The following is a 20,352-nucleotide window of genomic DNA, read 5'->3' as shown; positions in this document are numbered from 1 at the left end:
TGCCTTATCTAGTTTCGGTTATAAAGAAAGTTCTTAGCCATCCTTATCCCTTGTTTTTCCAAGAGGACAAGAAGTGTGAGCCCTGACCCGTTGTCTACTTGGATGACCGGTTTATGCATTGTTCGGACTTTGGCAAGTAAAGGCCGATTTGTTGTAAAACTTTCAAAGAAATACTTCCAAAACAACTGTGTCCAGTGCTCATTGCAGACATGTTTAATTGTGCCAGAATGCTCTTTTTCACCTCCGTGGCTGGGCATTGAAATTTTATACAGGCTCTTAGAAACCTTGTGCCTTGTATAATTTGTGAGAATGCTTTTCCACATAAGAGAGTGCACCACTCCCAGCTGCACTGCAGCGCTAGGTCGATGCGTGGGATGAAGAGAGCAAGCTCCTCTTTCAACCCCTTAATACAAAAATTCTTTTTAATATGTTGTCCTCATATAGAGGACATATCAGATATTAAACTGATAAGAACAGATACTACACTTGATCTTAGCCAAAAGGCCGAGAAGCGATAACAGTGACTCCTAGCTGGATCGTGGGCCTCGCTGACCACAGATCACAGTGTAGTGGTGACTTGGAGCAGACATCAGCCACTTTGCACCTCCGCCCACGCAAAGGTTAGGGTAAGCAGCCCTAAATAGTTTACTGCTGTCTAAATAGTGATGCAGTCAGAAGCAGATATGAGTGGGATTCAAAGAACAATTTCGACCCATCCACTTGCAATTTGAAAGGCCACACAAGAGCTTTTATCACATTGCACAACCAATCAGAGGCATAGCCAAGAGGCAAAGCCTGGCAAAAATTGCTTATGCTCATTAATGTCACTCTCCACGGAAGTCTTTAGTAAAAGGCGAAAGACTTATGCGGACTGAAGACGAACCAGAGTACATGTTGCCTTATTGTCCTCATAATCCAGACAGCAAGCGGGCCTAGCTGTTTTTGTTACGGTGAACCTTCCTGGAACAAAATCAGGAGCCCGGCCCAGTCTAATTTATTTCCATGCCTTATCTAGTTTCGGTTTTAAAGAAAGTTCTTAGCCATACTTATCCCTTGTTTTTCCACAAGGACAAGAAGTGTGAGCCCTGACCCGTTGTCTACTTGGATGACCGGTTTATGCATTGTTCGGACTTTGGCAAGTAAAGGCAGATTTCTTGTAAAACTTTCAAAGAAATACTTCCCACACAACTGTGCCCAGTGTTCATTGCAGACATGTTTAATAGTGCAAGAATGCTCTTTTTCACCTCCGTGGCTGGGCATTGAAATTTTATACAGGCTCTTAGAAACCTTGTGCCTTGTATAATTTGTGGGATTGATTTTCCACAACATCAGAGAGTGCACCAATCCCAGCTGCACTGCAGTGCTAGGTCGATGCTTGGGGTGAAGAGAGCAAGCTCTTCGTTCAACACCTTAATACAAAAAATCTGTTTAATATGTCGTCCTCATATAGAGGACATATCAGATATTAAACTGATAAGAACAGATACTACACTTGATCTTAGCCAAAAGGCCGAGAAGCGATAACAGTGACTCCTAGCTGGATCGTGGGCCTCGCTGACCACAGATCACAGTGTAGTGGTGACTTGGAGCAGACATCGGCCACTTTGCACCTCCGCCCACGCAAAGGTTAGGGTAAGCAGCCCTAAATAGTTTACTGCTGTCTAAATAGTGATGCAGTCAGAAGCAAATATGAGAGGGATTCAAAGAACAATTTCGACCCATCCACTTGCAATTTGAAAGGCCACACAAGAGCTTTTATTACATAGCACAACCAAACAGAGGCATAGCCAAGAGGAAGAGCCTGGCAAAAATTGCTTATGCTCATTAATGTCACTCTCCACGGTAGTCTTTAGTAAAAGGCGAAAGACTTATGCAGACTGAAGAGAAACCACAGTACAAGTTGCTTTATTGTCCTCATAATCCAGACAGCAAGCGGGCCTAGCTGTTTTTGTTACGGTGAACCTTCCTGGAACAAAATCAGGAGCCCGGCCCAGTCTAATTTATTTCCATGCCTTATCTAGTTTCGGTTTTAAAGAAAGTTCTTAGCCATACTTATCCCTTGTTTTTCCACGAGGACAAGAAGTGTGAGCCCTGACCCGTTGTCTACTTGGATGACCGGTTTATGCATTGTTCGGACTTTGGCAAGTAAAGGCCGATTTGTTGTAAAACTTTCAAAGAAATACTTCCTACACAACTGTGCCCAGTGCTCATTCCAGACATGTTTAATTGTGCCAGAATTCTCTTTTTCACCTCTGTGGCTGGGCATTGAAATTTTATACAGGCTCTTAGAAACCTTGTGCCTTGTATAATTTGTGAGATTGCTTTTCCACATCAGAGAGTGCACAATCCCAGCTGCACTGCAGCGCTAGGTCGATGCGTGGGGTGAAGAGAGCAAGCTCCTCTTTCAACCCCTTAATACAAAAATTCTGTTTAATATGTCGTCCTCATATAGAGGACACATCAGATATTAAACTGATAAGAACAGATACTACACTTGATCTTAGCCAAAAGGCCGAGAAGCGATAACAGTGACTCCTAGCTGGATCGTGGGCCTCGCTGACCACAGATCACAGTGTAGTGGTGACTTGGAGCAGACATCGGCCACTTTGCACCTCCGCCCACGCAAAGGTTAGGGTAAGCAGCCCTAAATAGTTTACTGCTGTCTAAATAGTGATGCAGTCAGAAGCAGATATGAGAGGGATTCAAAGAACAATTTCGACCCATCCACTTGCAATTTGAAAGGCCACAAAAGAGCTTTTATTACATTGCACAACCAAACAGAGGCATAGCCAAGAGGCAAAGCCTGGCAAAAATTGCTTATGCTCATTAATGTCACTCTCCACGGAAGTCTTCAGTAAAAGATGAAAGGATTATGTGGACTGAAGAAAAACCAGAGTACATGTTGCTTTATTGTCCTCATAATCCAGACAGCAAGCGGGCCTAGCTGTTTTTGTTACGGTGAACCTTCCTGGAACAAAATCAGGAGCCCGGCCCAGTCTAATTTATTTCCATGCCTTATCTAGTTTCGGTTTTAAAGAAAGTTCTTAGCCATACTTATCCCTTGTTTTTCCACGAGGACAAGAAGTGTGAGGCCTGACCCGTTGTCTACTTGGATGACCGGTTTATGCATTGTTCGGACTTTGGCAAGTAACGGCCGATTTGTTGTAAAACTTTCAAAGAAATACTTCCCACACAACTGTGTCCAGTGCTCATTGCAGACATGTTTAATTGTGCCAGAAAGCTCTTTTTCACCTCCGTGTCAGGGCATTGAAATTTTATACAGGCTCTTAGAAACCTTGTGCCTTGTATAATTTGTGGGATTGCTTTTCCACAACATCAGAGAGTGCACCACTCCCAGCTGCACTGCAGCGCTAGGTCGATGCGTGGGGTGAAGAGAGCAAGCTCCTCTTTCAACCCCTTAATACAAAAATTCTTTTTAATATGTTGTCCTCATATAGAGGACATATCAGATATTAAACTGATAAGAACAGATACTACACTTGATCTTAGCCAAAAGGCCGAGAAGCGATAACAGTGACTCCTAGCTGGATCGTGGGCCTCGCTGACCACAGATCACAGTGTAGTGGTGACTTGGAGCAGACATCGGCCACTTTGCACCTCCGCCCACGCAAAGGTTAGGGTAAGCAGCCCGAAATGGTTTACTGCTGTCTAAATAGTGATGCAGTCAGAAGCAGATATGAGAGGGATTCAAAGAACAATTTCGACTCATCCACTTGCAATTTGAAAGGCCACACAAGAGCTTTTATTACATTGCACAACCAAAAAGAGGGAGAGCCAAGAGGCAGAGCCTGGCAAAAATTGCTTATGCTCATTAATGTCACTCTCCACGGAAGTCTTTAGTAAAAGGTGAAAGACTTATGCGGACTGAAGAGAAACCAAAATACATGTTGCTGTATTGTCCTCATAATCCAGACAGCAAGCGGGCCTAGCTGTTTTTGTTACGGTGAACCTTCCTGGAACAAAATCAGGAGCCCGGCCCAGTCTAATTTATTTCCATGCCTCATCAAGTTTCGGTTTTAAAGAAAGTTCTTAGCCATACTTATCCCTTGTTTTTCCACGAGGACAAGAAGTGTGACCCCTGACCCGTTGTCTACTTGGATGACCGGTTTATGCATTGTTGGGACTTTGGCAAGTAAAGGCCGATTTGTTGTAAAACTTTCAAAGAAATACTTCCCGCACAACTGTGCCCAGTGCTCATTGCAGACATGTTTAATTGTGCCAGAATGCTCTTTTTCACCTCCGTGGCTGGGCATTGAAATTTTATACAGGCTCTTAGAAACCTTGTGCCTTGTATAAGTTGTGGGATTGCTTTTCCACAACATCAGAGAGTGCACCACTCCCAGCTGCACTGCAGCGCAAGGTCGATGCTTGGGTTGAAGAGAGTAAGCTCCTCTTTCAACCCCTTAATACAAAAAATCTGTTTAATATGTCATCCTCATATAGAGGACATATCAGATATTAAACTGATAAGAACAGATACTACACTTGATCTTAGCCAAAAGGCCGAGAAGCGATAACAGTGACTCCTAGCTGGATCGTGGGCCTCGCTGACCACAGATCACAGTATAGTGGTGACTTGGAGCAGACATCGGCCCCTTTGCACCTCCGCCCACGCAAAGGTTAGGGTAAGCAGCCCTAAATAGTTTACTGCTGTCTAAATAGTGATGCAGTCAGAAGCAGATATGAGAGGGATTCAAAGAACAATTTCGACCCATCCACTTGCAATTTGAAAGGCCACACAAGAGCTTTTATTACATTGCACAACCAAACAGAGGCATAGCCAAGAGGCAGAGCCTGGCAAAAATTAATTATGCTCATTAATGTCACTCTCCACGGAAGTCTTTAGTAAAAGGCGAAAGACTTATGCGGATTGAAGAGAAACCAGAGTACATGTTGCTTTATTGTCCTCATAATCCAGACAGCAAGCAAGCCTAGCTGTTTTTGTTACGGTGAACCTTCCTGGAACAAAATCAGGAGCCCGGCCCAGTCTAATTTATTTCCATGCCTTATCTAGTTTCGGTTATAAAGAAAGTTCTTAGCCATCCTTATCCCTTGTTTTTCCAAGAGGACAAGAAGTGTGAGCCCTGACCCGTTGTCTACTTGGATGACCGGTTTATGCATTGTTCGGACTTTGGCAAGTAAAGGCCGATTTGTTGTAAAACTTTCAAAGAAATACTTCCAAAACAACTGTGTCCAGTGCTCATTGCAGACATGTTTAATTGTGCCAGAATGCTCTTTTTCACCTCCGTGGCTGGGCATTGAAATTTTATACAGGCTCTTAGAAACCTTGTGCCTTGTATAATTTGTGAGAATGCTTTTCCACATAAGAGAGTGCACCACTCCCAGCTGCACTGCAGCGCTAGGTCGATGCGTGGGATGAAGAGAGCAAGCTCCTCTTTCAACCCCTTAATACAAAAATTCTTTTTAATATGTTGTCCTCATATAGAGGACATATCAGATATTAAACTGATAAGAACAGATACTACACTTGATCTTAGCCAAAAGGCCGAGAAGCGATAACAGTGACTCCTAGCTGGATCGTGGGCCTCGCTGACCACAGATCACAGTGTAGTGGTGACTTGGAGCAGACATCAGCCACTTTGCACCTCCGCCCACGCAAAGGTTAGGGTAAGCAGCCCTAAATAGTTTACTGCTGTCTAAATAGTGATGCAGTCAGAAGCAGATATGAGTGGGATTCAAAGAACAATTTCGACCCATCCACTTGCAATTTGAAAGGCCACACAAGAGCTTTTATCACATTGCACAACCAATCAGAGGCATAGCCAAGAGGCAAAGCCTGGCAAAAATTGCTTATGCTCATTAATGTCACTCTCCACGGAAGTCTTTAGTAAAAGGCGAAAGACTTATGCGGACTGAAGACGAACCAGAGTACATGTTGCCTTATTGTCCTCATAATCCAGACAGCAAGCGGGCCTAGCTGTTTTTGTTACGGTGAACCTTCCTGGAACAAAATCAGGAGCCCGGCCCAGTCTAATTTATTTCCATGCCTTATCTAGTTTCGGTTTTAAAGAAAGTTCTTAGCCATACTTATCCCTTGTTTTTCCACAAGGACAAGAAGTGTGAGCCCTGACCCGTTGTCTACTTGGATGACCGGTTTATGCATTGTTCGGACTTTGGCAAGTAAAGGCAGATTTCTTGTAAAACTTTCAAAGAAATACTTCCCACACAACTGTGCCCAGTGTTCATTGCAGACATGTTTAATAGTGCAAGAATGCTCTTTTTCACCTCCGTGGCTGGGCATTGAAATTTTATACAGGCTCTTAGAAACCTTGTGCCTTGTATAATTTGTGGGATTGATTTTCCACAACATCAGAGAGTGCACCAATCCCAGCTGCACTGCAGTGCTAGGTCGATGCTTGGGGTGAAGAGAGCAAGCTCTTCGTTCAACACCTTAATACAAAAAATCTGTTTAATATGTCGTCCTCATATAGAGGACATATCAGATATTAAACTGATAAGAACAGATACTACACTTGATCTTAGCCAAAAGGCCGAGAAGCGATAACAGTGACTCCTAGCTGGATCGTGGGCCTCGCTGACCACAGATCACAGTGTAGTGGTGACTTGGAGCAGACATCGGCCACTTTGCACCTCCGCCCACGCAAAGGTTAGGGTAAGCAGCCCTAAATAGTTTACTGCTGTCTAAATAGTGATGCAGTCAGAAGCAAATATGAGAGGGATTCAAAGAACAATTTCGACCCATCCACTTGCAATTTGAAAGGCCACACAAGAGCTTTTATTACATAGCACAACCAAACAGAGGCATAGCCAAGAGGAAGAGCCTGGCAAAAATTGCTTATGCTCATTAATGTCACTCTCCACGGTAGTCTTTAGTAAAAGGCGAAAGACTTATGCAGACTGAAGAGAAACCACAGTACAAGTTGCTTTATTGTCCTCATAATCCAGACAGCAAGCGGGCCTAGCTGTTTTTGTTACGGTGAACCTTCCTGGAACAAAATCAGGAGCCCGGCCCAGTCTAATTTATTTCCATGCCTTATCTAGTTTCGGTTTTAAAGAAAGTTCTTAGCCATACTTATCCCTTGTTTTTCCACGAGGACAAGAAGTGTGAGCCCTGACCCGTTGTCTACTTGGATGACCGGTTTATGCATTGTTCGGACTTTGGCAAGTAAAGGCCGATTTGTTGTAAAACTTTCAAAGAAATACTTCCTACACAACTGTGCCCAGTGCTCATTCCAGACATGTTTAATTGTGCCAGAATTCTCTTTTTCACCTCTGTGGCTGGGCATTGAAATTTTATACAGGCTCTTAGAAACCTTGTGCCTTGTATAATTTGTGAGATTGCTTTTCCACATCAGAGAGTGCACAATCCCAGCTGCACTGCAGCGCTAGGTCGATGCGTGGGGTGAAGAGAGCAAGCTCCTCTTTCAACCCCTTAATACAAAAATTCTGTTTAATATGTCGTCCTCATATAGAGGACACATCAGATATTAAACTGATAAGAACAGATACTACACTTGATCTTAGCCAAAAGGCCGAGAAGCGATAACAGTGACTCCTAGCTGGATCGTGGGCCTCGCTGACCACAGATCACAGTGTAGTGGTGACTTGGAGCAGACATCGGCCACTTTGCACCTCCGCCCACGCAAAGGTTAGGGTAAGCAGCCCTAAATAGTTTACTGCTGTCTAAATAGTGATGCAGTCAGAAGCAGATATGAGAGGGATTCAAAGAACAATTTCGACCCATCCACTTGCAATTTGAAAGGCCACAAAAGAGCTTTTATTACATTGCACAACCAAACAGAGGCATAGCCAAGAGGCAAAGCCTGGCAAAAATTGCTTATGCTCATTAATGTCACTCTCCACGGAAGTCTTCAGTAAAAGATGAAAGGATTATGTGGACTGAAGAAAAACCAGAGTACATGTTGCTTTATTGTCCTCATAATCCAGACAGCAAGCGGGCCTAGCTGTTTTTGTTACGGTGAACCTTCCTGGAACAAAATCAGGAGCCCGGCCCAGTCTAATTTATTTCCATGCCTTATCTAGTTTCGGTTTTAAAGAAAGTTCTTAGCCATACTTATCCCTTGTTTTTCCACGAGGACAAGAAGTGTGAGGCCTGACCCGTTGTCTACTTGGATGACCGGTTTATGCATTGTTCGGACTTTGGCAAGTAACGGCCGATTTGTTGTAAAACTTTCAAAGAAATACTTCCCACACAACTGTGTCCAGTGCTCATTGCAGACATGTTTAATTGTGCCAGAAAGCTCTTTTTCACCTCCGTGTCAGGGCATTGAAATTTTATACAGGCTCTTAGAAACCTTGTGCCTTGTATAATTTGTGGGATTGCTTTTCCACAACATCAGAGAGTGCACCACTCCCAGCTGCACTGCAGCGCTAGGTCGATGCGTGGGGTGAAGAGAGCAAGCTCCTCTTTCAACCCCTTAATACAAAAATTCTTTTTAATATGTTGTCCTCATATAGAGGACATATCAGATATTAAACTGATAAGAACAGATACTACACTTGATCTTAGCCAAAAGGCCGAGAAGCGATAACAGTGACTCCTAGCTGGATCGTGGGCCTCGCTGACCACAGATCACAGTGTAGTGGTGACTTGGAGCAGACATCGGCCACTTTGCACCTCCGCCCACGCAAAGGTTAGGGTAAGCAGCCCGAAATGGTTTACTGCTGTCTAAATAGTGATGCAGTCAGAAGCAGATATGAGAGGGATTCAAAGAACAATTTCGACTCATCCACTTGCAATTTGAAAGGCCACACAAGAGCTTTTATTACATTGCACAACCAAAAAGAGGGAGAGCCAAGAGGCAGAGCCTGGCAAAAATTGCTTATGCTCATTAATGTCACTCTCCACGGAAGTCTTTAGTAAAAGGTGAAAGACTTATGCGGACTGAAGAGAAACCAAAATACATGTTGCTGTATTGTCCTCATAATCCAGACAGCAAGCGGGCCTAGCTGTTTTTGTTACGGTGAACCTTCCTGGAACAAAATCAGGAGCCCGGCCCAGTCTAATTTATTTCCATGCCTCATCAAGTTTCGGTTTTAAAGAAAGTTCTTAGCCATACTTATCCCTTGTTTTTCCACGAGGACAAGAAGTGTGACCCCTGACCCGTTGTCTACTTGGATGACCGGTTTATGCATTGTTGGGACTTTGGCAAGTAAAGGCCGATTTGTTGTAAAACTTTCAAAGAAATACTTCCCGCACAACTGTGCCCAGTGCTCATTGCAGACATGTTTAATTGTGCCAGAATGCTCTTTTTCACCTCCGTGGCTGGGCATTGAAATTTTATACAGGCTCTTAGAAACCTTGTGCCTTGTATAAGTTGTGGGATTGCTTTTCCACAACATCAGAGAGTGCACCACTCCCAGCTGCACTGCAGCGCAAGGTCGATGCTTGGGTTGAAGAGAGTAAGCTCCTCTTTCAACCCCTTAATACAAAAAATCTGTTTAATATGTCATCCTCATATAGAGGACATATCAGATATTAAACTGATAAGAACAGATACTACACTTGATCTTAGCCAAAAGGCCGAGAAGCGATAACAGTGACTCCTAGCTGGATCGTGGGCCTCGCTGACCACAGATCACAGTATAGTGGTGACTTGGAGCAGACATCGGCCCCTTTGCACCTCCGCCCACGCAAAGGTTAGGGTAAGCAGCCCTAAATAGTTTACTGCTGTCTAAATAGTGATGCAGTCAGAAGCAGATATGAGAGGGATTCAAAGAACAATTTCGACCCATCCACTTGCAATTTGAAAGGCCACACAAGAGCTTTTATTACATTGCACAACCAAACAGAGGCATAGCCAAGAGGCAGAGCCTGGCAAAAATTAATTATGCTCATTAATGTCACTCTCCACGGAAGTCTTTAGTAAAAGGCGAAAGACTTAGGCGGGCTGAAGAGAAACCAGAGTACATGTTGCTTTATTGTCCTCATAATCCAGACAGCAAGCGGGCCTAGCTGTTGTTGTTACGGTGAACCTTCCTGGAACAAAATCAGGAGCCCGGCCCAGTCTAATTTATTTCCATGCCTTATCTAGTTTCGGTTATAAAGAAAGTTCTTAGCCATCCTTATCCCTTGTTTTTCCAAGAGGACAAGAAGTGTGAGCCCTGACCCGTTGTCTACTTGGATGACCGGTTTATGCATTGTTCGGACTTTGGCAAGTAAAGGCCGATTTGTTGTAAAACTTTCAAAGAAATACTTCCTACACAACTGTGCCCAGTGCTCATTGCAGACATGTTGAATTGTGCCAGAATGCTCTTTTTCACCTCCGTGGCTGGGCATTGAAATTTTATACAGGCTCTTAGAAACCTTGTGCCTTGTATAATTTGTGAGAATGCTTTTCCACATCAGAGAGTGCACCACTCCCAGCTGCACTGCAGCGCTAGGTCGATGCGTGGGATGAAGAGAGCAAGCTCCTCTTTCAACCCCTTAATACAAAAATTCTTTTTAATATGTTGTCCTCATATAGAGGACATATCAGATATTAAACTGATAAGAACAGATACTACACTTGATCTTAGCCAAAAGGCCGAGAAGCGATAACAGTGACTCCTAGCTGGATCGTGGGCCTCGCTGACCACAGATCACAGTGTAGTGGTGACTTGGAGCAGACATCAGCCACTTTGCACCTCCGCCCACGCAAAGGTTAGGGTAAGCAGCCCTAAATAGTTTACTGCTGTCTAAATAGTGATGCAGTCAGAAGCAGATATGAGTGGGATTCAAAGAACAATTTCGACCCATCCACTTGCAATTTGAAAGGCCACACAAGAGCTTTTATCACATTGCACAACCAAACAGAGGCATAGCCAAGAGGCAAAGCCTGGCAAAAATTGCTTATGCTCATTAATGTCACTCTCCACGGAAGTCTTTAGTAAAAGGCGAAAGACTTATGCGGACTGAAGAGGAACCAGAGTACATGTTGCCTTATTGTCCTCATAATCCAGACAGCAAGCGGGCCTAGCTGTTTTTGTTACGGTGAACCTTCCTGGAACAAAATCAGGAGCCCGGCCCAGTCTAATTTATTTCCATGCCTTATCTAGTTTCGGTTTTAAAGAAAGTTCTTAGCCATACTTATCCCTTGTTTTTCCACAAGGACAAGAAGTGTGAGCCCTGACCCGTTGTCTACTTGGATGACCGGTTTATGCATTGTTCGGACTTTGGCAAGTAAAGGCAGATTTCTTGTAAAACTTTCAAAGAAATACTTCCCACACAACTGTGCCCAGTGTTCATTGCAGACATGTTTAATAGTGCGAGAATGCTCTTTTTCACCTCCGTGGCTGGGCATTGAAATTTTATACAGGCTCTTAGAAACCTTGTGCCTTGTATAATTTGTGGGATTGATTTTCCACAACATCAGAGAGTGCACCAATCCCAGCTGCACTGCAGTGCTAGGTCGATGCTTGGGGTGAAGAGAGCAAGCTCTTCGTTCAACCCCTTAATACAAAAATTCTGTTTAATATGTCGTCCTCATATAGAGGACATATCAGATATTAAACTGATAAGAACAGATACTACACTTGATCTTAGCCAAAAGGCCGAGAAGCGATAACAGTGACTCCTAGCTGGATCGTGGGCCTCGCTGACCACAGATCACAGTGTAGTGGTGACTTGGAGCAGACATCGGCCACTTTGCACCTCCGCCCACGCAAAGGTTAGGGTAAGCAGCCCTAAATAGTTTACTGCGGTCTAAATAGTGATGCAGTCAGAAGCAGATATGAGAGGGATTCAAAGAACAATTTCGACCCATCCACTTGCAATTTGAAAGGCCACACAAGAGCTTTTATTACATAGCACAACCAAACAGAGGCATAGCCAAGAGGAAGAGCCTGGCAAAAATTGCTTATGCTCATTAATGTCACTCTCCACGGTAGTCTTTAGTAAAAGGCGAAAGACATATGCAGACTGAAGAGAAACCACAGTACAAGTTGCTTTATTGTCCTCATAATCCAGACAGCAAGCGGGCCTAGCTGTTTTTGTTACGGTGAACCTTCCTGGAACAAAATCAGGAGCCCGGCCCAGTCTAATTTATTTCCATGCCTTATCTAGTTTCGGTTTTAAAGAAAGTTCTTAGCCATACTTATCCCTTGTTTTTCCACGAGGACAAGAAGTGTGAGCCCTGACCCGTTGTCTACTTGGATGACCGGTTTATGCATTGTTCGGACTTTGGCAAGTAAAGGCCGATTTGTTGTAAAACTTTCAAAGAAATACTTCCTACACAACTGTGCCCAGTGCTCATTCCAGACATGTTTAATTGTGCCAGAATTCTCTTTTTCACCTCTGTGGCTGGGCATTGAAATTTTATACAGGCTCTTAGAAACCTTGTGCCTTGTATAATTTGTGAGATTGCTTTTCCACATCAGAGAGTGCACCAATCCCAGCTGCACTGCAGCGCTAGGTCGATGCGTGGGGTGAAGAGAGCAAGCTCCTCTTTCAACCCCTTAATACAAAAATTCTGTTTAATATGTCGTCCTCATATAGAGGACATATCAGATATTAAACTGATAAGAACAGATACTACACTTGATCTTAGCCAAAAGGCCGAGAAGCGATAACAGTGACTCCTAGCTGGATCGTGGGCCTCGCTGACCACAGATCACAGTGTAGTGGTGACTTGGAGCAGACATCGGCCACTTTGCACCTCCGCCCACGCAAAGGTTAGGGTAAGCAGCCCTAAATAGTTTACTGCTGTCTAAATAGTGATGCAGTCAGAAGCAGATATGAGAGGGATTCAAAGAACAATTTCGACCCATCCACTTGCAATTTGAAAGGCCACAAAAGAGCTTTTATTACATTGCACAACCAAACAGAGGCATAGCCAAGAGGCAAAGCCTGGCAAAAATTGCTTATGCTCATTAATGTCACTCTCCACGGAAGTCTTCAATAAAAGATGAAAGGATTATGTGGACTGAAGAAAAACCAGAGTACATGTTGCTTTATTGTCCTCATAATCCAGACAGTAAGCGGGCCTAGCTGTTTTTGTTACGGTGAACCTTCCTGGAACAAAATCAGGAGCCCGGCCCAGTCTAATTTATTTCCATGCCTTATCTAGTTTCGGTTTTAAAGAAAGTTCTTAGCCATACTTATCCCTTGTTTTTCCACGAGGACAAGAAGTGTGAGGCCTGACCCGTTGTCTACTTGGATGACCGGTTTATGCATTGTTCGGACTTTGGCAAGTAACGGCCGATTTGTTGTAAAACTTTCAAAGAAATACTTCCCACACAACTGTGTCCAGTGCTCATTGCAGACATGTTTAATTGTGCCAGAAAGCTCTTTTTCACCTCCGTGTCAGGGCATTGAAATTTTATACAGGCTCTTAGAAACCTTGTGCCTTGTATAATTTGTGGGATTGCTTTTCCACAACATCAGAGAGTGCACCACTCCCAGCTGCACTGCAGCGCTAGGTCGATGCGTGGGGTGAAGAGAGCAAGCTCCTCTTTCAACCCCTTAATACAAAAATTCTGTTTAATATGTCGTCCTCATATAGAGGACATATCAGATATTAAACTGATAAGAACAGATACTACACTTGATCTTAGCCAAAAGGCCGAGAAGCGATAACAGTGACTCCTAGCTGGATCGTGGGCCTCGCTGACCACAGATCACAGTGTAGTGGTGACTTGGAGCAGACATCGGCCACTTTGCACCTCTGCCCACGCAAAGGTTAGGGTAAGCAGCCCGAAATGGTTTACTGCTGTCTAAATAGTGATGCAGTCAGAAGCAGATATGAGAGGGATTCAAAGAACAATTTCGACTCATCCACTTGCAATTTGAAAGGCCACACAAGAGCTTTTATTACATTGCACAACCAAACAGAGGCATAGCCAAGAGGCAAAGCCTGGCAAAAATTGCTTATGCTCATTAATGTCACTCTCCACGGAAGTCTTTAGTAAAAGGCGAAAGACTTATGCGGACTGAAGAGGAACCAGAGTACATGTTGCTTTACTGTCCTCATAATCCAGACAGCAAGCGGGCCTAGCTGTTTTTGTTACGGTGAACCTTCCTGGAACAAAATCAGGAGCCCGGCCCAGTCTAATTTATTTCCATGCCTTATCTAGTTTCGGTTTTAAAGAAAGTTCTTAGCCATACTTATCCCTTGTTTTTCCACAAGGACAAGAACTGTGAGCCCTGACCCGTTGTCTACTTGGATGACCGGTTTATGCATTGTTCGGACTTTGGCAAGTAAAGGCCGATTTCTTGTAAAACTTTCAAAGAAATACTTCCCACACAACTGTGCCCAGTGTTCATTGCAGACATGTTTAATAGTGCGAGAATGCTCTTTTTCACCTCCGTGGCTGGGCATTGAAATTTTATACAGGCTCTTAGAAACCTTGTGCCTTGTATAATTTGTGGGATTGATTTTCCACAACATCAGAGAGTGCACCACTCCCAGCTGCACTGCAGTGCTAGGTCGATGCTTGGGGTGAAGAGAGCAAGCTCCTCATTCAACCCCTTAATACAAAAAATCTGTTTAATATGTTGTCCTCATATAGAGGACATATCAGATATTAAACTGATAAGAACAGATACTACACTTGATCTTAGCCAAAAGGCCGAGAAGCGATAACAGTGACTCCTAGCTGGATCATGGGCCTCGCTGACCACAGATCACAGTGTAGTGGTGACTTGGAGCAGACATCGGCCACTTTGCACCTCCGCCCACACAAAGGTTAGGGTAAGCAGCCCTTAATAGTTTACTGCTGTCTAAATAGTGATGCAGTCAGAAGCAGATATGAGAGGGATTCAAAGAACAATTTCGACCCATCCACTTGCAATTTGAAAGGCCACACAAGAGCTTTTATTACATTGCACAACCAAACAGAGGCATAGCCAAGAGGCAGAGCCTGGCAAAAATTGCTTATGCTCATTAATGTCACTCTCCACGGTAGTCTTTAGTAAAAGGCGAAAGACTTATACGGACTGAAGAGAAACCACAGTACAAGTTGCTTTATTGTCCTCATAATCCAGACAGCAAGCGGGCCTAGCTGTTTTTGTTACGGTGAACCTTCCTGGAACAAAATCAGGAGCCCGGCCCAGTCTAATTTATTTCCATGCCTTATCTAGTTTCGGTTTTAAAGAAAGTTCTTAGCCATACTTATCCCTTGTTTTTCCACGAGGACAAGAAGTGTGAGCCCTGACCCGTTGTCTACTTGGATGACCGGTTTATGCATTGTTCGGACTTTGGCAAGTAAAGGCCGATTTGTTGTAAAACTTTCAAAGAAATACTTCCTACACATTTGTGCCCAGTGCTCATTCCAGACATGTTTAATTGTGCCAGAATTCTCTTTTTCACCTCTGTGGCTGGGCATTGAAATTTTATACAGGCTCTTAGAAACCTTGTGCCTTGTATAATTTGTGGGATTGCTTTACCACAACATCAGAGAGTGCACCACTCCCAACTGCACTGCAGCGCTAGGTCGATGCGTGGGGTGAAGAGAGCAAGCTCCTCTTTCAATCCCTTAATACAAAAATTCTGTTTAATATGTCGTCCTCATATAGAGGACATATCAGATATTAAACTGATAAGAACAGATACTACACTTGATCTTAGCCAAAAGGCCGAGAAGCGATAACAGTGACTCCTAGCTGGATCGTGGGCCTCGCTGACCACAGATCACAGTGTAGTGGTGACTTGGAGCAGACATCGGCCACTTTGCACCTCCGCCCACGCAAAGGTTAGGGTAAGCAGCCCTAAATAGTTTACTGCTGTCTAAATAGTGATGCAGTCAGAAGCAGATATGAGAGGGATTCAAATAACAATTTCGACCCATCCACTTGCAATTTGAAAGGCCACGCATGAGCTTTTATTACATTGCACAACCAAACAGAGGCATAGCCAAGAGGCAAAGCCTGGCATAAATTGTTTATGCTCATTAATGTCACTTTACATGGAAGTCTTTAGTAAAAGGCGAAAGACTTATGCGGATTGAAGAGAAACCAGAGTACATGTTGCTTTATTGTCCTCATAATCCAGACAGCAAGCGAGCCTAGCTGTTTTTGTTACGGTGAACCTTCCTGGAACAAAATCAGGAGCCCGGCCCAGTCTAATTTATTTCCATGCCTTATCTAGTTTCGGTTATAAAGAAAGTTCTTAGCCATCCTTATCCCTTGTTTTTCCAAGAGGACAAGAAGTGTGAGCCCTGACCCGTTGTCTACTTGGATGACCGGTTTATGCATTGTTCGGACTTTGGCAAGTAAAGGCCGATTTGTTGTAAAACTTTCAAAGAAATACTTCCCAAACAACTGTGTCCAGTGCTCATTGCAGACATGTTTAATTGTGCCAGAATGCTCTTTTTCACCTCCGTGGCTGGGCATTGAAATTTTATACAGGCTCTTAGAAACCTTGTGCCTTGTATAATTTGTGAGAATGCTTTTCCACATCAGAGAGTGCACCACTCCCAGCTGCACTGCAGCGCTAGGTCGATGCGTGGGGTGAAGAGAGCAAGCTCCTCTTTCAACCCCTTAATACAAAAATTCTGTTTAATATGTCGTCCTCATATAGAGGACATATCAGATATTAAACTGATAAGAACAGATACTACACTTGATCTTAGCCAAAAGGCCGAGAAGCGATAACAGTGACTCCTAGCTGGATCGTGGGCCTCGCTGACCACAGATCACAGTGTAGTGGTGACTTGGAGCAGACATCGGCCACTTTGCACCTCCGCCCACGCAAAGGTTAGGGTAAGCAGCCCTAAATAGTTTACTGCGGTCTAAATAGTGATGCAGTCAGAAGCAGATATGAGAGGGATTCAAAGAACAATTTCGACCCATCCACTTGCAATTTGAAAGGCCACACAAGAGCTTTTATTACATTGCACAACCAAACAGAGGCATAGCCAAGAGGCAAAGCCTGGCAAAAATTGCTTATGCTCATTAATGTCACTCTCCACGGAAGTCTTTAGTAAAAGGCGAAAGACTTATGCGGACTGAAGAGGAACCAGAGTACATGTTGCTTTACTGTCCTCATAATCCAGACAGCAAGCGGGCCTAGCTGTTTTTGTTACGGTGAACCTTCCTGGAACAAAATCAGGAGCCCGGCCCAGTCTAATTTATTTCCATGCCTTATCTAGTTTCGGTTTTAAAGAAAGTTCTTAGCCATACTTATCCCTTGTTTTTCCACAAGGACAAGAACTGTGAGCCCTGACCCGTTGTCTACTTGGATGACCGGTTTATGCATTGTTCGGACTTTGGCAAGTAAAGGCCGATCTCTTGTAAAACTTTCAAAGAAATACTTCCCACACAACTGTGCCCAGTGTTCATTGCAGACATGTTTAATAGTGCGAGAATGCTCTTTTTCACCTCCGTGGCTGGGCATTGAAATTTTATACAGGCTCTTAGAAACCTTGTGCCTTGTATAATTTGTGGGATTGATTTTCCACAACATCAGAGAGTGCACCACTCCCAGCTGCACTGCAGTGCTAGGTCGATGCTTGGGGTGAAGAGAGCAAGCTCCTCATTCAACCCCTTAATACAAAAAATCTGTTTAATATGTTGTCCTCATATAGAGGACATATCAGATATTAAACTGATAAGAACAGATACTACACTTGATCTTAGCCAAAAGGCCGAGAAGCGATAACAGTGACTCCTAGCTGGATCATGGGCCTCGCTGACCACAGATCACAGTGTAGTGGTGACTTGGAGCAGACATCGGCCACTTTGCACCTCCGCCCACACAAAGGTTAGGGTAAGCAGCCCTTAATAGTTTACTGCTGTCTAAATAGTGATGCAGTCAGAAGCAGATATGAGAGGGATTCAAAGAACAATTTCGACCCATCCACTTGCAATTTGAAAGGCCACACAGGAGCTTTTATTACATTGCACAACCAAACAGAGGCATAGCCAAGAGGCAGAGCCTGGCAAAAATTGCTTATGCTCATTAATGTCACTCTCCACGGTAGTCTTTAGTAAAAGGCGAAAGACTTATGCGGACTGAAGAGAAACCACAGTACAAGTTGCTTTATTGTCCTCATAATCCAGACAGCAAGCGGGCCTAGCTGTTTTTGTTACGGTGAACCTTCCTGGAACAAAATCAGGAGCCCGGCCCAGTCTAATTTATTTCCATGCCTTATCTAGTTTCGGTTTTAAAGAAAGTTCTTAGCCATACTTATCCCTTGTTTTTCCACGAGGACAAGAAGTGTGAGCCCTGACCCGTTGTCTACTTGGATGACCGGTTTATGCATTGTTCGGACTTTGGCAAGTAAAGGCCGATTTGTTGTAAAACTTTCAAAGAAATACTTCCTACACATTTGTGCCCAGTGCTCATTCCAGACATGTTTAATTGTGCCAGAATTCTCTTTTTCACCTCTGTGGCTGGGCATTGAAATTTTATACAGGCTCTTAGAAACCTTGTGCCTTGTATAATTTGTGGGATTGCTTTACCACAACATCAGAGAGTGCACCACTCCCAGCTGCACTGCAGCGCTAGGTCGATGCGTGGGGTGAAGAGAGCAAGCTCCTCTTTCAACCCCTTAATACAAAAATTCTGTTTAATATGTCGTCCTCATATAGAGGACATATCAGATATTAAACTGATAAGAACAGATACTACACTTGATCTTAGCCAAAAGGCCGAGAAGCGATAACAGTGACTCCTAGCTGGATCGTGGGCCTCGCTGACCACAGATCACAGTGTAGTGGTGACTTGGAGCAGACATCGGCCACTTTGCACCTCTGCCCACGCAAAGGTTAGGGTAAGCAGCCCTAAATAGTTTACTGCTGTCTAAATAGTGATGCAGTCAGAAGCAGATATGAGAGGGTTTCAAAGAACAATTTCGACCCATCCACTTGCAATTTGAAAGGCCACACAAGAGCTTTTATTACATTGCACAACCAAACAGAGGCATAGCCAAGAGGCAAAGCCTGGCAAAAATTGCTTATGCTCAATAATGTCACTCTCCACGGAAGTCTTTAGTAAAAGGCGAAAGACTTATGCGGACTGAAGAGGAACTAGAGTACATGTTGCTTTACTGTCCTCATAATCCAGACAGCAAGCGGGCCTAGCTGTTTTTGTTAAGGTGAACCTTCCTGGAACAAAATCAGGAGCCCGGCCCAGTCTAATTTATTTCCATGCCTTATCTAGTTTCGGTTTTAAAGAAAGTTCTTAGCCATACTTATCCCTTGTTTTTCCACAAGGACAAGAACTGTGAGCCCTGACCCGTTGTCTACTTGGATGACCGGTTTATGCATTGTTCGGACTTTGGCAAGTAAAGGCTGATTTCTTGTAAAACTTTCAAAGAAATACTTCCCACACAACTGTGCCCAGTGTTCATTGCAGACATATTTAATAGTGCGAGAATGCTCTTTTTCACCTCCGTGGCTGGGCATTGAAATTTTATACAGGCTCTTAGAAACCTTGTGCCTTGTATAATTTGTGGGATTGATTTTCCACAACATCAGAGAGTGCACCACTCCCAGCTGCACTGCAGTGCTAGGTCGATGCTTGGGGTGAAGAGAGCAAGCTCCTCATTCAACCCCTTAATACAAAAAATCTGTTTAATATGTTGTCCTCATATAGAGGACATATCAGATATTAAACTGATAAGAACAGATACTACACTTGATCTTAGCCAAAAGGCCGAGAAGCGATAACAGTGACTCCTAGCTGGATCGTGGGCCTCGCTGACCACAGATCACAGTGTAGTGGTGACTTGGAGCAGACATCGGCCACTTTGCACCTCCGCCCACGCAAAGGTTAGGGTAAGCAGCCCTAAATAGTTTACTGCTGTCTAAATAGTGATGCAGTCAGAAGCAGATATGAGAGGGATTCAAAGAACAATTTCGACCCATCCACTTGCAATTTGAAAGGCCACGCAAGAGCTTTTATTACATTGCACAACCAAACAGAGGGATAGCCAAGAGGCAAAGCCTGGCATAAATTGCTCATGCTCATTAATGTAACTTTCCATGGAAGTCTTTAGTAAAAGGCGAAAGACTTATGCGGATTGAAGAGAAACCAGAGTACATGTTGCTTTATTGTCCTCATAATCCAGACTGCAAGCGAGCCTAGCTGTTTTTGTTACGGTGAACCTTCCTGGAACAAAATCAGGAGCCCGGCCCAGTCTAATTTATTTCCATGCCTTATCTAGTTTCGGTTATAAAGAAAGTTCTTAGCCATCCTTATCCCTTGTTTTTCCAAGAGGACAAGAAGTGTGAGCCCTGACCCGTTGTCTACTTGGATGACCGGTTTATGCATTGTTCGGACATTGGCAAGTAAAGGCCGATTTGTAGTAAAACTTTCAAAGAAATACTTCCCAAACAACTGTGTCCAGTGCTCATTGCAGACATGTTTAATTGTGCCAGAATGCTCTTTTTCACCTCCGTGGCTGGGC

General features: G+C 43.8%; 40 non-coding genes across 40 annotated transcripts; all 40 read right to left on the bottom strand.

Moving 5' to 3' along the window:
* Positions 1 to 324: 324 nt before the first annotated feature.
* LOC139062849 (U2 spliceosomal RNA) lies at positions 325 to 516 on the bottom strand. The gene has a single exon (XR_011516390.1). It is a non-coding gene; the product is annotated as a U2 spliceosomal RNA (small nuclear RNA).
* A 260-nt stretch (positions 517 to 776) lies between these two features.
* On the bottom strand, positions 777 to 891 carry LOC139063004 (U5 spliceosomal RNA). The gene has a single exon (XR_011516544.1). It is a non-coding gene; the product is annotated as a U5 spliceosomal RNA (small nuclear RNA).
* A 439-nt stretch (positions 892 to 1,330) lies between these two features.
* Positions 1,331 to 1,522, bottom strand: LOC139062876 (U2 spliceosomal RNA). Its single transcript, XR_011516417.1, has one exon. It is a non-coding gene; the product is annotated as a U2 spliceosomal RNA (small nuclear RNA).
* A 260-nt stretch (positions 1,523 to 1,782) lies between these two features.
* Positions 1,783 to 1,897, bottom strand: LOC139063035 (U5 spliceosomal RNA). Its single transcript, XR_011516580.1, has one exon. It is a non-coding gene; the product is annotated as a U5 spliceosomal RNA (small nuclear RNA).
* Positions 1,898 to 2,333: 436 nt separating this feature from the next.
* On the bottom strand, positions 2,334 to 2,524 carry LOC139062926 (U2 spliceosomal RNA). Its single transcript, XR_011516467.1, has one exon. It is a non-coding gene; the product is annotated as a U2 spliceosomal RNA (small nuclear RNA).
* A 260-nt stretch (positions 2,525 to 2,784) lies between these two features.
* LOC139063062 (U5 spliceosomal RNA) lies at positions 2,785 to 2,899 on the bottom strand. The gene has a single exon (XR_011516607.1). It is a non-coding gene; the product is annotated as a U5 spliceosomal RNA (small nuclear RNA).
* Positions 2,900 to 3,338: 439 nt separating this feature from the next.
* Positions 3,339 to 3,530, bottom strand: LOC139062832 (U2 spliceosomal RNA). Its single transcript, XR_011516373.1, has one exon. It is a non-coding gene; the product is annotated as a U2 spliceosomal RNA (small nuclear RNA).
* Positions 3,531 to 3,791: 261 nt separating this feature from the next.
* LOC139063017 (U5 spliceosomal RNA) lies at positions 3,792 to 3,905 on the bottom strand. The gene has a single exon (XR_011516560.1). It is a non-coding gene; the product is annotated as a U5 spliceosomal RNA (small nuclear RNA).
* A 439-nt stretch (positions 3,906 to 4,344) lies between these two features.
* Positions 4,345 to 4,536, bottom strand: LOC139062935 (U2 spliceosomal RNA). The gene has a single exon (XR_011516476.1). It is a non-coding gene; the product is annotated as a U2 spliceosomal RNA (small nuclear RNA).
* Positions 4,537 to 4,796: 260 nt separating this feature from the next.
* Positions 4,797 to 4,911, bottom strand: LOC139062948 (U5 spliceosomal RNA). The gene has a single exon (XR_011516488.1). It is a non-coding gene; the product is annotated as a U5 spliceosomal RNA (small nuclear RNA).
* A 436-nt stretch (positions 4,912 to 5,347) lies between these two features.
* On the bottom strand, positions 5,348 to 5,539 carry LOC139062848 (U2 spliceosomal RNA). Its single transcript, XR_011516389.1, has one exon. It is a non-coding gene; the product is annotated as a U2 spliceosomal RNA (small nuclear RNA).
* A 260-nt stretch (positions 5,540 to 5,799) lies between these two features.
* LOC139063002 (U5 spliceosomal RNA) lies at positions 5,800 to 5,914 on the bottom strand. The gene has a single exon (XR_011516541.1). It is a non-coding gene; the product is annotated as a U5 spliceosomal RNA (small nuclear RNA).
* Positions 5,915 to 6,353: 439 nt separating this feature from the next.
* LOC139062875 (U2 spliceosomal RNA) lies at positions 6,354 to 6,545 on the bottom strand. The gene has a single exon (XR_011516416.1). It is a non-coding gene; the product is annotated as a U2 spliceosomal RNA (small nuclear RNA).
* Positions 6,546 to 6,805: 260 nt separating this feature from the next.
* On the bottom strand, positions 6,806 to 6,920 carry LOC139063034 (U5 spliceosomal RNA). Its single transcript, XR_011516579.1, has one exon. It is a non-coding gene; the product is annotated as a U5 spliceosomal RNA (small nuclear RNA).
* Positions 6,921 to 7,356: 436 nt separating this feature from the next.
* Positions 7,357 to 7,547, bottom strand: LOC139062925 (U2 spliceosomal RNA). Its single transcript, XR_011516466.1, has one exon. It is a non-coding gene; the product is annotated as a U2 spliceosomal RNA (small nuclear RNA).
* Positions 7,548 to 7,807: 260 nt separating this feature from the next.
* On the bottom strand, positions 7,808 to 7,922 carry LOC139063061 (U5 spliceosomal RNA). Its single transcript, XR_011516606.1, has one exon. It is a non-coding gene; the product is annotated as a U5 spliceosomal RNA (small nuclear RNA).
* A 439-nt stretch (positions 7,923 to 8,361) lies between these two features.
* On the bottom strand, positions 8,362 to 8,553 carry LOC139062830 (U2 spliceosomal RNA). The gene has a single exon (XR_011516372.1). It is a non-coding gene; the product is annotated as a U2 spliceosomal RNA (small nuclear RNA).
* A 261-nt stretch (positions 8,554 to 8,814) lies between these two features.
* On the bottom strand, positions 8,815 to 8,928 carry LOC139063016 (U5 spliceosomal RNA). Its single transcript, XR_011516559.1, has one exon. It is a non-coding gene; the product is annotated as a U5 spliceosomal RNA (small nuclear RNA).
* Positions 8,929 to 9,367: 439 nt separating this feature from the next.
* LOC139062934 (U2 spliceosomal RNA) lies at positions 9,368 to 9,559 on the bottom strand. Its single transcript, XR_011516475.1, has one exon. It is a non-coding gene; the product is annotated as a U2 spliceosomal RNA (small nuclear RNA).
* A 260-nt stretch (positions 9,560 to 9,819) lies between these two features.
* Positions 9,820 to 9,934, bottom strand: LOC139062987 (U5 spliceosomal RNA). Its single transcript, XR_011516527.1, has one exon. It is a non-coding gene; the product is annotated as a U5 spliceosomal RNA (small nuclear RNA).
* Positions 9,935 to 10,370: 436 nt separating this feature from the next.
* LOC139062847 (U2 spliceosomal RNA) lies at positions 10,371 to 10,562 on the bottom strand. Its single transcript, XR_011516388.1, has one exon. It is a non-coding gene; the product is annotated as a U2 spliceosomal RNA (small nuclear RNA).
* A 260-nt stretch (positions 10,563 to 10,822) lies between these two features.
* LOC139062960 (U5 spliceosomal RNA) lies at positions 10,823 to 10,937 on the bottom strand. Its single transcript, XR_011516500.1, has one exon. It is a non-coding gene; the product is annotated as a U5 spliceosomal RNA (small nuclear RNA).
* Positions 10,938 to 11,376: 439 nt separating this feature from the next.
* LOC139062839 (U2 spliceosomal RNA) lies at positions 11,377 to 11,568 on the bottom strand. Its single transcript, XR_011516380.1, has one exon. It is a non-coding gene; the product is annotated as a U2 spliceosomal RNA (small nuclear RNA).
* Positions 11,569 to 11,828: 260 nt separating this feature from the next.
* On the bottom strand, positions 11,829 to 11,943 carry LOC139063050 (U5 spliceosomal RNA). Its single transcript, XR_011516595.1, has one exon. It is a non-coding gene; the product is annotated as a U5 spliceosomal RNA (small nuclear RNA).
* Positions 11,944 to 12,379: 436 nt separating this feature from the next.
* Positions 12,380 to 12,571, bottom strand: LOC139062853 (U2 spliceosomal RNA). Its single transcript, XR_011516394.1, has one exon. It is a non-coding gene; the product is annotated as a U2 spliceosomal RNA (small nuclear RNA).
* Positions 12,572 to 12,831: 260 nt separating this feature from the next.
* On the bottom strand, positions 12,832 to 12,946 carry LOC139063063 (U5 spliceosomal RNA). The gene has a single exon (XR_011516608.1). It is a non-coding gene; the product is annotated as a U5 spliceosomal RNA (small nuclear RNA).
* A 439-nt stretch (positions 12,947 to 13,385) lies between these two features.
* Positions 13,386 to 13,577, bottom strand: LOC139062864 (U2 spliceosomal RNA). Its single transcript, XR_011516404.1, has one exon. It is a non-coding gene; the product is annotated as a U2 spliceosomal RNA (small nuclear RNA).
* Positions 13,578 to 13,837: 260 nt separating this feature from the next.
* On the bottom strand, positions 13,838 to 13,952 carry LOC139062958 (U5 spliceosomal RNA). The gene has a single exon (XR_011516498.1). It is a non-coding gene; the product is annotated as a U5 spliceosomal RNA (small nuclear RNA).
* Positions 13,953 to 14,391: 439 nt separating this feature from the next.
* LOC139062838 (U2 spliceosomal RNA) lies at positions 14,392 to 14,583 on the bottom strand. The gene has a single exon (XR_011516379.1). It is a non-coding gene; the product is annotated as a U2 spliceosomal RNA (small nuclear RNA).
* Positions 14,584 to 14,843: 260 nt separating this feature from the next.
* Positions 14,844 to 14,958, bottom strand: LOC139063011 (U5 spliceosomal RNA). Its single transcript, XR_011516553.1, has one exon. It is a non-coding gene; the product is annotated as a U5 spliceosomal RNA (small nuclear RNA).
* A 439-nt stretch (positions 14,959 to 15,397) lies between these two features.
* LOC139062911 (U2 spliceosomal RNA) lies at positions 15,398 to 15,589 on the bottom strand. The gene has a single exon (XR_011516452.1). It is a non-coding gene; the product is annotated as a U2 spliceosomal RNA (small nuclear RNA).
* Positions 15,590 to 15,849: 260 nt separating this feature from the next.
* On the bottom strand, positions 15,850 to 15,964 carry LOC139063013 (U5 spliceosomal RNA). Its single transcript, XR_011516555.1, has one exon. It is a non-coding gene; the product is annotated as a U5 spliceosomal RNA (small nuclear RNA).
* A 436-nt stretch (positions 15,965 to 16,400) lies between these two features.
* On the bottom strand, positions 16,401 to 16,592 carry LOC139062863 (U2 spliceosomal RNA). Its single transcript, XR_011516403.1, has one exon. It is a non-coding gene; the product is annotated as a U2 spliceosomal RNA (small nuclear RNA).
* A 260-nt stretch (positions 16,593 to 16,852) lies between these two features.
* LOC139062957 (U5 spliceosomal RNA) lies at positions 16,853 to 16,967 on the bottom strand. The gene has a single exon (XR_011516497.1). It is a non-coding gene; the product is annotated as a U5 spliceosomal RNA (small nuclear RNA).
* Positions 16,968 to 17,406: 439 nt separating this feature from the next.
* Positions 17,407 to 17,598, bottom strand: LOC139062837 (U2 spliceosomal RNA). Its single transcript, XR_011516378.1, has one exon. It is a non-coding gene; the product is annotated as a U2 spliceosomal RNA (small nuclear RNA).
* A 260-nt stretch (positions 17,599 to 17,858) lies between these two features.
* LOC139063026 (U5 spliceosomal RNA) lies at positions 17,859 to 17,973 on the bottom strand. The gene has a single exon (XR_011516569.1). It is a non-coding gene; the product is annotated as a U5 spliceosomal RNA (small nuclear RNA).
* Positions 17,974 to 18,412: 439 nt separating this feature from the next.
* Positions 18,413 to 18,604, bottom strand: LOC139062862 (U2 spliceosomal RNA). The gene has a single exon (XR_011516402.1). It is a non-coding gene; the product is annotated as a U2 spliceosomal RNA (small nuclear RNA).
* A 260-nt stretch (positions 18,605 to 18,864) lies between these two features.
* On the bottom strand, positions 18,865 to 18,979 carry LOC139062984 (U5 spliceosomal RNA). The gene has a single exon (XR_011516524.1). It is a non-coding gene; the product is annotated as a U5 spliceosomal RNA (small nuclear RNA).
* A 439-nt stretch (positions 18,980 to 19,418) lies between these two features.
* On the bottom strand, positions 19,419 to 19,610 carry LOC139062835 (U2 spliceosomal RNA). The gene has a single exon (XR_011516376.1). It is a non-coding gene; the product is annotated as a U2 spliceosomal RNA (small nuclear RNA).
* Positions 19,611 to 19,873: 263 nt separating this feature from the next.
* LOC139063033 (U5 spliceosomal RNA) lies at positions 19,874 to 19,985 on the bottom strand. The gene has a single exon (XR_011516578.1). It is a non-coding gene; the product is annotated as a U5 spliceosomal RNA (small nuclear RNA).
* Between the last annotated feature and the right edge of the window lie 367 nt (positions 19,986 to 20,352).

This window comes from Nothobranchius furzeri, chromosome 14 (assembly GCF_043380555.1).
Source record: "Nothobranchius furzeri strain GRZ-AD chromosome 14, NfurGRZ-RIMD1, whole genome shotgun sequence".
NCBI classification, from domain to species: domain Eukaryota; kingdom Metazoa; phylum Chordata; class Actinopteri; order Cyprinodontiformes; family Nothobranchiidae; genus Nothobranchius; species Nothobranchius furzeri.
The sequence above is the reverse complement of the archived record's forward strand: the minus strand, read 5'-3'. Positions and strand labels throughout refer to the sequence as shown.